The sequence below is a fragment of the Lepidochelys kempii genome, chromosome 5, assembly GCF_965140265.1.
Source record: "Lepidochelys kempii isolate rLepKem1 chromosome 5, rLepKem1.hap2, whole genome shotgun sequence".
NCBI classification, from domain to species: Eukaryota; Metazoa; Chordata; order Testudines; family Cheloniidae; genus Lepidochelys; species Lepidochelys kempii.
In genome coordinates, this window is record NC_133260.1 from 78,993,036 (window position 1) to 79,010,368 (window position 17,333).

General features: G+C 40.1%; 1 protein-coding gene across 9 annotated transcripts in view; it reads left to right on the top strand.

Annotated features, from left to right (window-relative positions):
• The first annotated feature begins 225 nt into the window (after positions 1-225).
• The window catches only part of CSNK1G3 (casein kinase 1 gamma 3), a 163,566-nt gene continuing 146,458 nt past the window's right edge, over positions 226-17,333 (top strand). For 6 of the 9 annotated variants that reach the window (XM_073344818.1, XM_073344822.1, XM_073344825.1 and 3 more), the window contains exon 1: positions 226-522. The gene's annotated coding sequence lies outside the window, so the exon portion shown is untranslated. Of the gene's footprint in view, positions 523-912; positions 1,224-13,432; positions 13,469-17,333 lie in introns of those variants that run through there. The other 3 variants (XM_073344823.1, XM_073344820.1, XM_073344821.1) reach the window with 3 other exon arrangements.

Consider the following 17,333-nt stretch of genomic DNA (forward strand, 5'->3'; position numbering starts at 1 on the left):
CCTCCTTTCTCCAATCACATTTTCCCTCCTTCCTCGTGTCATTCAGGCCCCGCCCACCTGCGAGCGTGGCCTCATGTGCCCCGCCCTTTTCCTTCCCTTCTCCCCACCCCCTGCTCTCCTTCGGCTTGTTCCTGCGCTAGAGTCCGCGTCCCGCCCCTCCTGCCGGTCTCGGTTAGCCCCGCCTGCCGGGCGGGGCGGGGCGTGCGCTGTGTGTGTGTGTGTGTGTGTGTGTGTGTGTCGCCGCCGCAGCTAGAGCCGGGGCGGTTTCCGCCGCCGTTTCCCTCTGACTCGGAACCCCTCTCGGGCTGCGCCCTCCCCCTCTGACCCCATTTTTTCTGCTCGCACCGCAGGCGGGGAGGGCGGCCGGGCAGGCTCCGAAGGGGTCAGCGCGCTGGGGGCACTCGCCGCCGTCCGGACTGCCCCAGCGAGCTCTCGGCGCCTGGGAGCGGCGCCTCCAGAGCCGGCTTCTCTCCGCCCCCTGCAGCGGCGGCGGCGGCGTCTCCTGCCCCAAGTGCCCGGGAGGTAACTGCCCCTCTGCCCCGGGGTGTGACTCGCATGCCGGCCGCCCGAGGCCAGCGCCGCTTCCCCGGCTCGGAGCCAGGCGGCTGCGGGGGCGGCCGGGGCGGCGGGGTCGCAGGTTCTGTGTGCGCACGGGAGCCGGGCGTGTGGGCTAAGCAGCGAGCGGAGGGCTGCGATCGGGGGACTCGCCCGGTGTCTGTGACGTGGGGCGCTTGCTTGGAAACAAGCTCGGCGTGGGCAGCGCCTCGGTAGGGCGGGTGGAGGCTGCGGACGAGGAGGTAGCTGGGGCCGGGTGGAGAGCGTGTATTGTGTGGCGGGCGGGCGGGCGGGGGTGCGTATGCGGGCGCTGTGAGGGAGGTTGGCTGTGTTCTTGGGTGGGAGGGAGTAGGGCATGATCGTCTGGTTGTGACTCAACAAGCACCCCCCAGCGTGTTGCTGCGCTGTGTTTGTGTGCCTGAGTGCTCCTCTTACACGAGGGTGGAAATGACACAGAGACACCTCTGTCCTCGTGGAAGAGGCGTGTGTGTGGGGGGAATCTCGGCTTGACTCCCTGAGCCAGAAGGGAATCGGGAGTCTAATCTCATCCATGAAGGGACACAGCTCAACAGACCAGAATCCAGATTTAAAACTCTGGGGAATTTATCGCTATTGTTGCTGGCACTGCCCTGTGCTGTGCGTAGCCCTTCTCAGCTTGGTGTAATAAGGTAATCGAGTGGTCAGACCTCAGTACTTCTTTTGCTTTGTTTACTGTTTGGTGCAAAAGTCATTCTATATCATCTAACTCCAATCTGTTTGTTATTACTATTAGAGAAGCATTACTGACTGACTTTTCCTTTCATGACTTTAATCATTCATTGCATACTACTGATAACTAATAATATCCAAGAAATGATCTGTTTTTGTGGGAATAGGTTAATATTTTCTGTCTGTAGGACTGTGTTAAGTACATTATATTAGGGTGTTGAGTGTACAGTAAAAGGAGTCCAAGTGAGCTAGTGTTGATGTTTTAAAAAGTCTCCATTAACTTTAGTAAACAGGGGTTCTGTGAACTTGTTTTTTTTTTCAATTCACTGATTTTTTTTTTAAAACCTCTAATTTCAAAGTGACTACCTTTTTAAATGACCCTAGCTGGTTCATTTAAGAATAAGAAAGCAGAATAAATCGGATCTCGTGTACCATGTTAATGCTTTGAGTTCTATGTTCAAAAATATTTGTTTTGGGAGTCAGTATTTTTAGGGCTGGACCAAGATGAAAACATTCATGGGCAGTCACGTTTCTACTTATCTGCCTGATTTTGAAGAATTGCAGGTCAGATTTTTGATGACAACTTAACACTTCTCCTACAAAAAAAACTTACCTTTGGAAAAAGGCCCTCTTGCCAGTCCAATTATCTGCTTGCTACAATGCTAATTTGATTCATTGTGATCATGTTTCACTATTTCTTAGATTGTCCCATAATAACTTTTGGCAGGAGCAATATGGTTAGTGTTTTTCTCTAATCTTGGCAGTACAACATACCAAAACATAAAAAAATTCTTAAGAGCATATTGAGGAAGCTTGCATTTGTAAACATAGGATTGTTGCAATATCCATCTTTATTTTTAGAAAATAACTGGATTAAGTAACCCCAGGGGATATTTGTAACCAACTTGTAATATCTAGGTGTTCTGGGGTCAAAGTGTTTTATTTGTATTTCTTTTAAAAAAAGAAGCAGCCCCAAACTTGTTTTGCAGAATCATATCCTGGTTTAAAAAAATTCTTAAGTCTTGAGCCACACAGAATTAGTATGTGTTTATTAGGACCCAGGTGTATTAAGGGTAGATCATCCAGGTTGAAGAGCGAAGTGGAGGTAGTTGTTGCCTACTAAATTTTCCAGAGGTATCAAATTACAGAAATAATTATGCTGAAGAACAGTATACTGATCAGTTGCAAAATGGTGTTTAATAATTTTAAATGCCCGCCTCTAGCGGGGTAGCTGTAGCGTTTAATGGGAAAAAAAAAAGTTGTAGCACAGTGTAGTTCATTCCCACTTAAAGGACCGTTTTACACTTCTCAAAAAAAAAAAAAAAGTTAAGCTGTTTCTTATCATTTAACTTTGATTTTTATTTTTTAAACTGTTATTTTGAAATGGGATACAAAGTTACTATTGCAGTTATAAGAGTGACCACAAACCATGTGAAGAACAAAATTGACATGATGGAACTCAAAGTTTGCAATGAATCTGGGAGTCTTGCATGTTAATAGTTAAATTGCTGGGAAACCACAAATCCAAACTACAAGAGCAAGCAAAAGTGAGAGGTGCAATGATGACAATCTATAATTCATTCAGTCTAAGGTGTATATTTGTGTATGTTTCACATTTTGTTATTGATTTACTTATGATTTTAGAGATGTATGCAGTTGGCTTTCCTCAGATTATTAAATGTGAAAAATTGAGGCAAATATTCAGCTAATTGTCACATGTTTATTTTTGTAGCATGTGTGTAAATGGATTGGTAGCCTAAGTAAACATCTATTAATATTTTCTCCTTCAGTTAAAATGAATGGCTCTATTAAATCTTAGCTCTGTGGAAATAGGATAGTAGGAAAGTAGTCTGGAAAGATGGGCTTGTGGTTTAAAGTACAGAGCTAGTAGACAGAATATATGGGTTCTACATTGGTCTGAGCCAGCTTCAGTGCCTCTATTTCCTCGTCTGGAAAATGGAAACACCAATCTCTGTTGCAGTATTGTTGTCAATCTTAGTTCCTGTTTGTTACAGAAGCTCAAAATGCTTTACACCTTCAGTTCAGCATCCAGTCAATTGACAAATGCTTTAATAGTGAATAGTAAAATACTGTGAGCTGAGTACTCAAAAACATGGATGAGCCAGATTTTTTTGGCTCATCTGCTTTGTATCTTTGTAATGGTAAATGGTGTATTGGTATCCAAAAAGTAAATGGATAACTATTTTGTACCAAAAATACCTTTAACAGGTATTGAAAAATTTTGATATGCATAAAATCTGTTAATCTACCTACTTAATTATGTTACCAGGTCAGATGAACAGCATTTTATCTCTTTATGTATTGAAATATTTTTTTAAAGAAGTCTTCACTATAATTACACATTTTTTTTGCAAACTTATTCCTTTACCGGGTATTTTTAAACAGAATGCCACTATATGCATGTGCTTAAATTATATATCTTGTGAATGTTAAAATTTATAATACAAGAAATTGAGACATAGCAACATAGTTACCAGTGGGTAATGGCAGTCATCTTCAATACAAAGTACAGTAGAACCTCAGAGTTACAAACACCAGTTATGAACTGACCAGTCAACCACACACCTTATTTGGAATTGGAAATATGCAATCAGGCAGCAGCAGAGATGCACCCCCTCCCCCCCCAAAAGCAAGTACAGTACTGTGTTAAATGTAAACTACTAAAAAATGGAAATTTTAAAAGATTTGTCAAGGCAAGGAATCTTACTGTGCTTGATTTAAATTAAGATGGTTAAAAGCAGCATTTTTCTTCTGCATAGTAAAGTTTCAAAGCTGTATTAAGTTAGTGTTTGGTTGTAAATTTTTGAAAGAACAACCATAACGTTTGGTCAAAGTTATGCACAACCTTCATTTCCGTGGTGCTCGTAACTCAGAGGTTCTACTGTAGATACTTTCCAGATCTAGCTGCTATTTGATGTATATAAATATCCATCTTCAGTATTGTACCATAAAAAAAAACAACACACGCGGGTGCATTTCGCCACTGATACTGCTAGAGTTCGTTTGCTGCCCTATGTTTAGGCGATAGCTTTCATTGTAAAGGAATAGAAACAAAAGGAAGCTTTATAAAAGCAGATGAATAATGGGTCAGAGAATTGTCTTTACTTGAACCTGCACATCAGTTGATGATAGCACAGTGAGCTTTATGGCATAGGTTGCAGGGAGGATATTTAAACATTGTAACTGTGTTAGAAAATTCACATACTGAGTGTGGTAGTTAAATTCATATGACACAGCTGCTTTTTTCATGCTCCAGTGACTGCCTCTCCTACTGTTTGCCTACTAACCTTTGTCCATCAGTTCTCCATCCAACATTTGAAGCTTTTCAGTTTTATGCGGCTGCTGTATTTCACAGATTTTCACTTGTTGAGCCTCAAACCAATGTGAATGGGGAGTGATGGTGGGGATTCCACATTTGGGGAAACAGGAGGGAATTTAATCAGAAGCTGGTGGTGATTGCAATTCAATCTTTCAGAGCCATTGCTTCAGGCTGTCTGCAGGCTTAGGAAGACAACTATGAAACAGTTTTCATGTGGTTCATATCTGTAAGACTGCAAGGGTTAGAGTAATTTTTTAAATGAAAGTTTAGAATCTACTGTACAGCTTCAGGAACAGGCAGATTCTGTAGCAAATTTTGTAGCTTTGCAGTCATGGAATACACTTTGTCCTGGGTATAAAGCACTTGTTTCCTGGTCTTTTAGGTTAATAAATATCACTTCATAAAATCAAAACATTATGTATGAAAAAGTTTTTAATTAACTTAATTTTTTTTAAGCTGTTAGTTAAAATTTTCCTTTGAGGGCTGTGCAGTGAACTTGTGGTAATGAAGACAGCTTGACTTTACGTGTGGAAGGATATGAAGTATTTTTTGATACCAATAGCTTTTTAAATAATTGTATAAAACATTTAAAAATGACAGAACTTGTGATGGGGTACTCATTTGGTGACCTTAATAACTGAATCATGGTGCTGTCAGGCATGAAGATGCTGACAAGCTGAAATGATGATAAAACTTTTTTCACCCCATGCCATTATTGATTTTCAAATATATTGAGGATATCCAAATGTTTTACCAATAAAATAAAAACCAGCAGGATCTTATTAAAGGGAAAAAGGCAAAATACCACATTTATTGTGAATACAGAAAGAATCATAGTAAGCAGTTAGTTATAGCTATAACATTCCATTCAATCTCATATTTATTCACACATTCATTCATACAAACACACACACACATACACACCCACACACACACGTTCTGCAAGGTTGTTATCATAGTTACCAGCCTTAGAGTTGCTCATGTCAAGCCACTGGCCAGGTGGCCTGGACATGAGGAGGGAGCAGGGCCTTGTCAGATGCTCATCTGATGCTCCTGGAAGTTGGTTAGCAGAATCAGACCCCAAAGTTCTCACTTTTTAGAGTCTATTTTTATAGGAATTTCTTCCTATGCCAGTGTATGGGAATTGCTTCATCATGCTGTTGCTGAATCAATCAACAGATAGCACATTCCTGACGGCTCCAAGATGTTATCTTGTTCTTTGGTTCTCCCATTCTTGAGGCTGTTGGGTGGATTCCAGTCTGCCCTGGGGGGGGGGGGGGGGCGGTCCTCTGGTTATTTCCACTTGACGCCTTCTTCAGCTGATGGACACTGGATTCTTAGGCTGGCACCTCCCTGATCATTCAGTTATTATCCACACCAAGCATCCATCCACATACATCCTCTATCTCTATTTTAATCACAATTGTTAATACAACAAAAGGGCGGGGAGTCTCTGGGTGCTGTTTCTGTTGTTAGAGTATTGCTTTGAGTCTCTCTCTCTGTGAATTGCTTTGAGAACAGACTCTGTCTTAGAATGTACTAACACAATTAGCAGCTTGCAAGTTTCACACATAGAGGGAGAGAAACAGTACCAAAAACCAAGAGACCTCTTAATTAGTAATACCCTGGAATTTAAACTCCGGGGAATCAAACTCATTTGTGATTTTAATACAGAACTTCTTTAATATGATCCAACAATATTCACATCAGATTTCACCAAATCTGAAAAATTGCTGAATCTGCATGATAGTGTATTTTGTGCCTTTGACTGCCTCGCCTATGCACTGACCACTAAACATTCTTATTTGTCACTAATATTCTAAATAGCTTTCAAATAGGTATAAGTTTTCGATTTTAATGATCTGCTGCAAAATCGCCTTTTTCTTTCTCTTCAAATGTAAGATTTCCTCATTCAACTACTCTGGTTCGAGTTCTGGAAATATTCTATCCTTGGGCCTTAGGCAGGTCTGAGGTTTGATAGCTGATCTGGTTAAAACTCATGTATCACAGTAGAGAGTAAGGATCCCGAACACTAATTATATTTTGTATTTGTTTCCAGACGTGATAAGTTAAGATCTGTCCATCCCTGGCTTTTGATAATAAATAATGCAACTTGGATTTACAGGTATGGTATAACAATAAATAATACTAATAAACACAAAGGCAGGTTTCAGAGTAACAGCCTTGTTAGTCTGTATTCGCAAAAAGAAAAGGAGTACTTGTGGCACCTTAGAGACTAACCAATTTATTTGAGCATAAGCTTTCGTGAGCTACAGCTCACTTCATCGGATGCATACTGTGGAAAGTGTAGAAGATCTTTTTATATACACACAAAGCATGAAAAAATACCTCCTCCCATCCCACTCTCCTGCTGCTAATAGCTTATCTAAAGTGATCACTCTCCTTACAATGTGTATGATAATCAAGATGGGCCATTTCCAGCACAAATCCAGGTTTTCACACGGGAGGGGGGGGGAGAACTTCATTAAAAGCAGCATCACTTGCCCCATAACCTCAGCCATGCGGAACGCAATGCCATCCACAGCCTCAGAAACAACTCTGACATCATAATCAAAAAGGCTGACAAAGGAGGTGCTGTTGTCATCATGAATAGGTCGGAATATGAACAAGAGGCTGCTCGGCAGCTCTCCAACACGAGTTTCTACAAGCCATTACCCTCTGATCCCACTGAGAGTTACCAAAAGCCACTACAGCATTTGCTCAAGAAACTTCCTGAAAAAGCACAAGATCAAATCCGCACAGACACACCCCTGGAACCCCGACCTGGGATATTCTATCTACTACCCAAGATCCATAAACCTGGAAATCCTGGGCGCCCCATCATCTCAGGCATTGGCACCCTGACAGCAGGATTGTCTGGCTATGTAGACTCCCTCCTCAGGCCCTACGCTACCAGCACTCCCAGCTACCTTCGAGACACCACTGACTTCCTGAGGAAACTTCAATCCATCGGTGATCTTCCTGATAACACCATCCTGGCCACTATGGATAGAGAAGCCCTCTACACCAACATTCCACACAAGATGGACTACAAGCTGTCAAGAACACTATCCCCGATAATGTCACGGCTAACCTGGTGGCTGAACTTTGTGACTTTGTCCTTACCCATAACTACTTCACATTTGGGGACAATGTATACCTTCAGATCAGCGGCACTGCTATGGGTACCCGCATGGCCCCACAGTATGCCAACATTTTTATGGCTGATTTAGAACAACGCTTCCTCAGCTCTCGTCCCCTAAAGCCCCTACTCTACTTGCGCTATATTGATGACATCTTCATCATCTGGACCCATGGAAAAGAAGCCCTTGAGGAATTCCACCATGATTTCAACAATTTCCATCCCACCACCAACCTCAGCCTGGTCCAGTCCACACAAGAGATCCACTTCCTGGACACTACGGTGCTAATAAACAATGGTCACATAAACACCACCCTATACCGGAAACCTACTGACCGCTATTCCTACCTGCATGCCTCCAGCTTTCACCCTGACCACACCACACGATCCATCGTCTACAGCCAAGCTCTGCGATACAACCGCATTTGCTCCAACCCCTCAGACAGAGACAAACACCTACAAGATCTCTGTCAAGCTTTCTTACAACTACAATACCCACCTGCAGAAGTAAAGAAACAGATTGATAGAGCCAGAAGAGTTCCCAGAAGTTACCTACTACAGGACAGGCCTAACAAAGAAAATAACAGAATGCCACTAGCCGTCACCTTCAGCCCCCCACTAAAACCCCTCCAACGCATTATTAAGGATCTACAACCTATCCTAAAGGATGACCCAACACTCTCACAAATCTTGGGAGACAGGCCAGTCCTTGCCTACAGACAGCCCCGCAACCTGAAGCAAATACTCACCAACAACCACATACCACACAACAGAACCACTAACCCAGGAACTTATCCTTGCAACAAAGCCCGTTGCCAATTGTGCCCACATATCTATTCAGGGGACACCATCACAGGGCCTAATAACATCAGCCACGCTATCAGAGGCTCGTTCACCTGCACATCCACCAATGTGATATATGCCATCATGTGCCAGCAATGCCCCTCTGCCATGTACATTGGTCAAACTGGACAGTCTCTACGTAAAAGAATAAATGGACACAAATCAGATGTCAAGAATTATAACATTCATAAACCAGTCAGAGAACACTTCAATCTCTCTGGTCACACAATCACAGACATGAAGGTCGCTATCTTAAAACAAAAAAACTTCAAATCCAGACTCCTGCGAGAAACTGCTGAATTGGAATTCATTTGCAAATTGGATACTATTAATTTAGGCTTAAATAGAGACTTGGAGTGGCTAAGTCATTATGCAAGGTAGCCTGTTTCCTCTTGTTTTTTCCTACCCCTACCCCCCCCCCCCCCAGATGTTCTGGTTTAACTTGGATTTAAACTTGAAGAGTGGTCAGTTTGGATGAGCTATTACCAGCAGGAGAGTGAGTTTGTGTGTGTATGGGGGTGGGGGGATGTGAGAGAACCTGGATTTGTGCAGGAAATAGCCCAACTTGATTGTCATGCACATTGTGTAAAGAGTTGTCACTTTGGATGGGCTATCACCAGCAGGAGAGTGAATTTGTGTGTGGGGGTGGAGGGTGAGAAAACCTGGATTTGTGCTGGAAATGGCCCACCTGATGATCACTTTAGATAAGCTATTACCAGCAGGACAGTGGGGTGGGAGGAGGTATTGGTTCATATTCTCTGTGTATATATAAAGTCTGCTGCAGTTTCCACGATATGCATCTGATGAAGTGAGCTGTAGCTCACGAAAGCTTATGCTCAAATAAATTGGTTAGTCTCTAAGGTGCCACAAGTACTCCTTTTGTTTTTGCGAATAAACACAAAAGAATTCATAAATAGATGAAGTAAAAACAAGGTAGGGTAAACATTAAGTCTGTCTTCCTAAGCTTTTTTTGGTAAGTTTTAACTTGATGATCTTAGCTATCATTTTTTAAAATGTAACTTGTGATACCCTTTTGGGACTTAAAAACCTTTTAGTCTCTAGTTCTGAGCTGTTTAGGTTGCATTTGAATTTTTTTGTTCATCAAGAAAAGGATATGTAATTTATGACCAGGTTTAATTTTTGTTTAATTAGTCTCAAATATAGAGGAAATGTACAAAGTTGTAACTGGTTTTTTGAAGCTCAGTTTGTTTTTCCTTAAAATCGGTGGACGTTTTGTGTGAAAACCTGATCCTATTGAAGCCAGTGGCAAAATTCCCTTTGTTTTCAGTGGGATCAGGACTTTACATTGGCAGTGTTAGTGTGTGTGTAAAAAAAAAAAAAAAAAAGCTTAGTTCACATTTACTCTTGTAGTTCAGTTTAATACAAGTTCCTAACACTTTAGAAAGAGAAGGTGAGAGAACGGTTTTAGGCCCTGATTCAGCAAAGAACTTGTGTGCTTGTTTTAGGGCCTGATCGAAAACCTGCTGAAGTCAGTGGAAAGATTTCAGTTGACTTCAACAGCAGAGGACCAGTCACTCATCAGTAATGCTGGGTTCTTTTGAAATGGAATGTTCAGAAGGTTCTCATACATTGAGTGACTAATTGGCTAAAATAAAGGAGGATTCTGGCTTGCTTAATTGGTGCCAGTGATTCCTTTTACATTTTACTGTTTTACTAAAGTTAATTAGGTTTATTTTGCATAATCTTTTAATATAAAAAGGTTTAAATGTAGGAGCTACTGCAAAGTGTGACATTCTGATGCAAATAGGTTATAACAGAAGTGTTTTGAGTATTTCAAGGTCTGGGGTTAGAGTTGCAAGAGTGGAAGACTCTGTGATAGCAGTTGGGATGTTCAGCTGTTGGTGCTGTTGGTAGCATATACGTAATTAAAATAAGTAAGCTGTGACTGAAGATGCATCTTGGACGGGGTGGATAAAAATCAGTGGTTTAAAAAAATAGGAATTTTTGATTTAAATTGTTTGGATTTTTTGGATAAAATGCTTTTTGAGGAAAACAATCTAAAGATAGTTTTAATTAAGATACATTATAGCACAAAGAGATCTCATCATGGAATAGGGATTATAAATTCTAATTCTATAGTATGAGACAATATATTCATGTAATGTTTAAGAAAAGTTTTGGAAATGAGTCCCAATAGTTCATGGATTAGGGACCCAATTTTATGGGGTTCCAGGGGCTTCTGTGTAGATTATTTATGTTAATCTTTCTATCTACCCACCCAATGGGACTCAGTGCTCAGTCTAGAAGATACCATCAGAGATGCTTAATTTCGCAGTTCTCAAACTGTGGATTTGTGTCTCTAGAGATAACATACTTGTTAACAGTAAAAATGGTTTTAAAATAAATAATTTATAGAGGTGAGAAATAACAGACCTCAATCCTTGGTCCCTCTGCAAATTTGTGTGCACAGAGTCAATCTCTTATCTCTCTCTCAAAGTACAAAGTTTCAAAAAGTTCAATGAATAGAAGATGGTTGGGGGCAGAATAGATATGGACAAGGAGAAGAAGTCTGCAGATAAATGTGAGAAGGAAGGGACAGGTAGTAGAAACAAAAGTGAAACTGTTGGAGCAGCTTATTCCAGAAGTCTTGAGGTCTTTCTGAGTGTAGCCTTCATTGATTTGAGATCTATCATACCATTCTCTCATTAGAAGGGAAAATTTATAATGGCAGCAGGCCGTAAAAGAGACCCAGTTTGGGAATAAGAACCATTCAAGAAATATATATTTGCTGATGATGTTTTAAAGAAAGTCACCAGTAAACTGGTGGAAGTCACTTCGGCACTTGGATTCAGAGACTGTTGAAGTGATAATCTCACTTTTGACAGCAGTAGCTTCTTCTGCTGGTGTAGAAAGAATATTTTCTTCCTTTGGACTAATTCATTCCAAATTGAGAAATAGTTTGGGACCTGAAAAAGCAGAAAAGTTTGTTTTTCTTTTCCAGATTATGAACAAACTGGAAAATGAAGATGAAGACGACTGAGTTAACTGCAGAAGCCAATATTTTAAGTTTCTCATGTTGACCTGGCTGACATAGTTGATTTTAATTTTTTTTTTTAATATTTCATTTAACTATTTTAGTTAAAAACAATTTAAAAAAAACATACCTGATTTTAAGATACTTGAACATTTAACTAAATTCAAAAATTTATGTGCTTGTTTTGTTAAAATATTATGTTTGCTGTTGAAGGAAAAAAAAATCCAGACTACATAATATTTTTGCTTTAGTTAAATAAAACAATTTTAAATGTCTGTCTGGTGGTGATCTTCTCCTAATGCAACATGGCAAGAAAATCCTCCAAATATTTATGATAGTTCATCTTTCAAAGACTTCATAAATATCTGCTTCAATTACTTTTGGTAAATGAAATAACCAAACAATCTTTCATTTTCTAATATAGCTGTAAAACTAATCTGAAAAGTTTTCAAAATAAATCACTTCAAAAATGTATAGTGTGTACCTTCTAAAAATGAAACTTACATCTATCTCTGAGCTGTGAGGAATATGTATTATGGTTATAACAACCAACAAGAATGCACTTTTATGTGGAAATCCATGATTAAATGTCTTTCTGACTAGTGATTTAGATCATGATTTAAATCAGTTTGATTTAAATCAAATCCACCCTGATCTTGGAGATTCTTATAACGTCAAGATCCATTTGACTTTCATGCTGCTTGTTTGACATCAGAAACTGATAATTATAGTTCACTTGAAGTTCACTCTGTCAGCTTTTTTCCTGTAATGTTGTGTATCAGTCACGTTTTTTCTGCTGGTCCTTTCATCGTAGGCAGAGGAGCAATGCCTGTAGTTAAGATTGCCTAACACTTTCCATTGTCAGTGCCTGTTTTCAGTTGCTTTGTCTGTTTGGACTTAAACTTTCTATGCCAGGTGCCTGGCTGATTTTTGAAATTTCAGCAAAATCAAATTGAGCTATCTCTGAGAGTGAGTTGAGGGAAAAGTACATGGTTCGTCACAGTTTTAAAAAAACCCAGAACCTCTCATCTGTTTTATTGAGAAGTTCTAGCACCTCCCTGCTTTGAAGCAGGGACTGGAAACTTGACATGAAAAAGCCCACATTTAGGAGGTGCCTCTTGCTGGTCCATGAAAATCCTCCCACATTTGGATGAGTTTTAAGAATATTTCTACTTGTACATGCTTAGTAGAGGCTTCTTAGAGTTTGGCAGCTAAATTCTGTAAAGATCCAATATACATTGAGCATGCCCCAGTCCAGAGTTCTAGAGCTGAGCAAGATGTTTTCTGCAATTGCTTCCAGGGTGTTGGGGAACTCTGGGGCACTAAGCACTGGAATTGAGAGGAGGGAGACTCTGTTCTTTACTGTCAGTGCTGGGGACAAAGGTGCAGTGGGAACATGTTTAGGAGAGGGGAAGGCTGTTGGAATGGGAACAGAAGGGTATGTAACTATTAGAGAACTCCCTGCCCGAATCTGGAATACAGTAGAACCTCAGCGTTATGGACACCTTGGGAAAGGAGGTTGTTCGTAACTGAACAAAATGCAGTTCCGGCTCCAGCAGTTCACACTCCAGGTAGGCAGCTTCCTTGCAGGCAGCTTCTTTCCCCGGCCTGGGCAAGCTTGTGTCCCCCTCCCAGCTGAGGTGGGGGGGTGGTGGTGAAAACAACACATCTCCCTCCTGGCTTGTGTGTGTGTGTGTGTGTGTGAGAACAGCGCTGCACGCCTCCTCAGCTGGAGGCGGGGTGTGTATGTGAAAACAGCACCCATGATTTACAAGAAAGTAGCGCAGCTCCTGCTCCAGCTGCCTTGGGCTGGCAGCAGGGGCTCACAGCTTTGCCTGCGAATCTCAGCATCTTCACTTCCTGGCTGTAAGAGGGTGCCAGGGGTGTGAGTATGGAATACAGGCACAGTACAATATTTGCCTTTTTTTTTTTTTTTTTTGGGTCTCTGCTACTGCCTGATTGGTTACTTCCAGTTTCACGTGGTGTCTGGTTCACCAGTCAGTCTGTAACTCTCGTGTTTGTATCTTTGAGGGTCTACTGTAGAACCCAGAGTTTGAGTCCCAGTATTCCTTTGCTGACAGTAAATAGCAGTAAAACACACTGGTTAAGCGTCTCATCTCCTAGAGGCTGGTCCTCATAGAGCATAATACCCTTCAACTGTACTGTTAGCTTAACTGGTAGAGGTCTGTCAAGGTACCATCACTGTTGATGATCCATGTGAGGGGCATGTGTAAATTCACGGATGGGATTTTTTTCAGATTGCTTCCCAAAAATGTAGGAATTACTGAAAAACAAAATGCCAGACACTCTACATTCAAAGAATAGCAAGGTTGCAAAGTCAAGCACTCAAAAGTTGGGAAAGCCAACATTAAGGTTTCCCATGCAACTTTTAAGTTTTGGTCCTCTTGTTCCTATGCATGATGGTAAGATCTCTGATTACATGATCATGTGCTATTTTTTCCCCACAGGATCCACACAGCTCATTCAGTACCCAGGATGGCCAGTGTTCACTGAATGGGTAGAAATATATTATTTTGTCATCACAATTACGTGTGTGGCCCCGTGTTTTATTTACCTCACACCATCCAAACCCTACGTGGAACACAGAATTATTAATTTCCTTGTGGACTTCTCTGTGATGCTCATCATGGTATCAGAATTTCAGACAGTAATGATTGTCTCCTCCCAACATACTTGTGAAAAAAGTACTGTAGAAGCTGGTGGTAATCCCATTTTACACTTCCTAACCTGAGTGTTTGATTTTTGCAAGTTTGCGGTTTTTTTAAGCAGAGTTTTTTAATGTGATGTTCTAGACACTTTAATTTGCTTTGCTGTGTAATGACACTGGTAGTACAGTGACCATTATAAGAAAATGGAGCATCCATTATGTAGTATTGGCTAACTCAGCATTAACTTTCACTTGGCATTGGACATTATAACCTGTTTGAGAGAGAGGTGCCTTTTCTGACATTGGAGAAAATGATTGGCTTTGGTGTATTGGGATCCTAGTTTTTATGTTGCTTCTGATATTTTCAGATATAGGGCTGTGTCGAGTAAAAGGGGTGGTGGAGCTGGCCTTTAATGTTGTTTTAACTTTGACCTGCACTGCAACAATTAAAGAATTCAGAGGAGACAGTGTATCATTGACGATCAGAAAATACTATGTTAAAAAGGAAAAAGTTAGGCATGACAAATTGGGATACTAAAATTGGGCTTTGGTAGATCTCTGAATTTCTAAGTTTTAACTTTAGATCTTGACATGAGAATGTTGCAATGATTTAACTAAAAATGAGGTTTTAAACTAATGCAAAAGTCTGTGTGCACGCCTGTTTTGGCTTTAAACCTGTTCAGTTTAAAGTGATTAGGAATTGGGTATTTTAGTTTAGCTTAAACCATGTCCACAAAGGGGTTTGCACAAGTTTAACTAAATCAGTGTAAAATCACTCCTTAAACTGTTGCAACTTTCTTCTCTCAACAGACCTCAGTGTTTAAATAAACTTTCTTTTATTATATAGTTTACTGACAATTTTTTTCTGCACAAAGGGCGCATAGAATAGAATAAATGTGTTTCTGAAAATTTGAACTAATTATATATTTAGAAAACATTATGTACGGCAATTAAGTGTTGGAGGACTTTAAATGTAATTTTGGATTAAATTATGTAAATTTATGTGGGTTGGCAGATGAAATAGTCTGTGCCTTGGAAGTGTATAATTTTTTTTAAAAAGGCTTAATTCTGCAGTACTTATTCAGGTGAATAACTTTCTCATGCAAGTGGACCAGTGGATTTCAGTGGGGCTGCTCCTGTGAATAAAGTTATTTTTTGTCCATAAGTGTTTGTAGAATCTGGCCCTAAGTGTGCACTTGTAGGCTTTTTGTACAAACTACAGGAAATTATTCTTAGTTCAGGGATGTGACATAAGAATATAGAGTCTATGTTGCATGTAGATGTAGTAGGATGAGTTAAGGTTTCAGAGTAGCAGCCGTGTTAATCTGTATTCACAAAAAGGAAAAGGAGTACTAGTGACCTTAGAGACTAACCAATTTATTTGAGCATAAGCTTTCGTGAGCAACAGCTTAAGGTGACTGACGCTGATTTTAGAACTCCCTTCTGGTAGTTTGGTCTCATCACAAAAGTTGTTAGAAAGCTTACATAATTAAGCATTTCAGTTCTAATTTCTGTTTTTGGTTAATTTTAATTCTGAAGCTTTCATCTGTTGTGTTGAAATTTTCCAGGGTTGGCCTGTGCCTGCACGGAAATTCTCATGGTAAGCTTGAGGAAAAACGCTTCATTGATCTTTGAGTTAGGATAGCAAGGGCCAAATACTTTCCGTATAATAAACAATCCGATGATGTGGTTTTGAACAGCTCTACAGTATGAATTAGAAAGTTTAAATTTGGTATTGATGCTGTCCTTGACAAGTCTGTGTTCATATGGAAATTTGGTTTGATTTTGCAGACATATGGTGAAAATGGCTGTTAGGTTGTGAAAAGGATTTTCTCAGTAAGCTCCTAATGATCTGAAAGGAAGTGGTGCACTTGTATGCATAGCTGAGGTAGATGCATATTTAAAAAGTGCACTGAAGTGCACTTTACCTGAAACAAGGCCTGTTCAGGAGGTGCTTAATTCCACATGCACCTAGAAAGGTGCTGAGGGAAGGCTCCTGGAAGTCTGTAGAAGAGAAACGTTGAAATATGTTTACTGAGGACAAATTAAAATTTACTGTGTGAAACTAGTTTCAATTTCATTGGCTTCTCCAATTCTCATTTTACTAGATGCTGTAAATTTATAGGAAAATTGTGTATTATCGTAGTATGAGGAGTAGTAGTATGTTATCATGTAATTAAACTATATGGTAATGCTTATTCCCAACGAAGCAATTAAGATTTACATGTTTCGTTTTAACTTCGTCACTTATTCTGCAATGTTTTGGTTTTCAGTCTTAATGTTTTTAATAGTATTTTATTCAAGTTTAAACTGAAAGTGCATTAGCAAGGATCAAGTAACCTTTATACTAAAGGTGATCTGCAAATTTGAAGAAATATTAGCATTCTCTGAAGTTAGTCACTAAAACTGTTCTCCATTATTGGATCCATGCTGTTGTGCAAAATCAAAGTTCTAACGCTGCAGTAGCAACTGTCTAAAGCTATGTATGGATGAAAAATGTTGGTTGCCTAAATTGTGTTAGCAAAAAAAATGAGGAGTACTTGTGGCAATTTGAGAAACCAATTTATTTGGGCATAAGCTTTCGTGGGCTAAAGCCCTCTTCATCGGATGCATGCAGTGGAAAATACAGTAGGAAGATTATATATATATATATATAATACACACAGAGAACATGAAAAAATAATGTGGCTACCACTCTGTGTAAATTGTGTTAGAAAACCTGTTTTTTTTTAACACTAGTGTAGACAGGATTTAAAATTTTACTAACATTAAAAATGTTACTAGTCATGGTCAGCCCTAGGCTTCACCTAGTCTGCATTGGCATTTAACACATTTTAACTAATTTTTTTTTAAGACATGACCTATTTTTTCTGGTCTAGACATGGCCTGAAGGTGTTCGTTCTGGGTGGGCTATTGTGTTATTCCCTGTAATATAATGTAAGCTTCTCTTGGTGGTTCAACTACCAGCTTTTTCTGACAACTGTTAGACCCCAATCCTGAAATTGACTGCAGGGGTGAAGCTTTGTTCTTGCATGGACTCCACTGACTTCATTAAGGATCCACAAGAGGATAGGAATCTGCC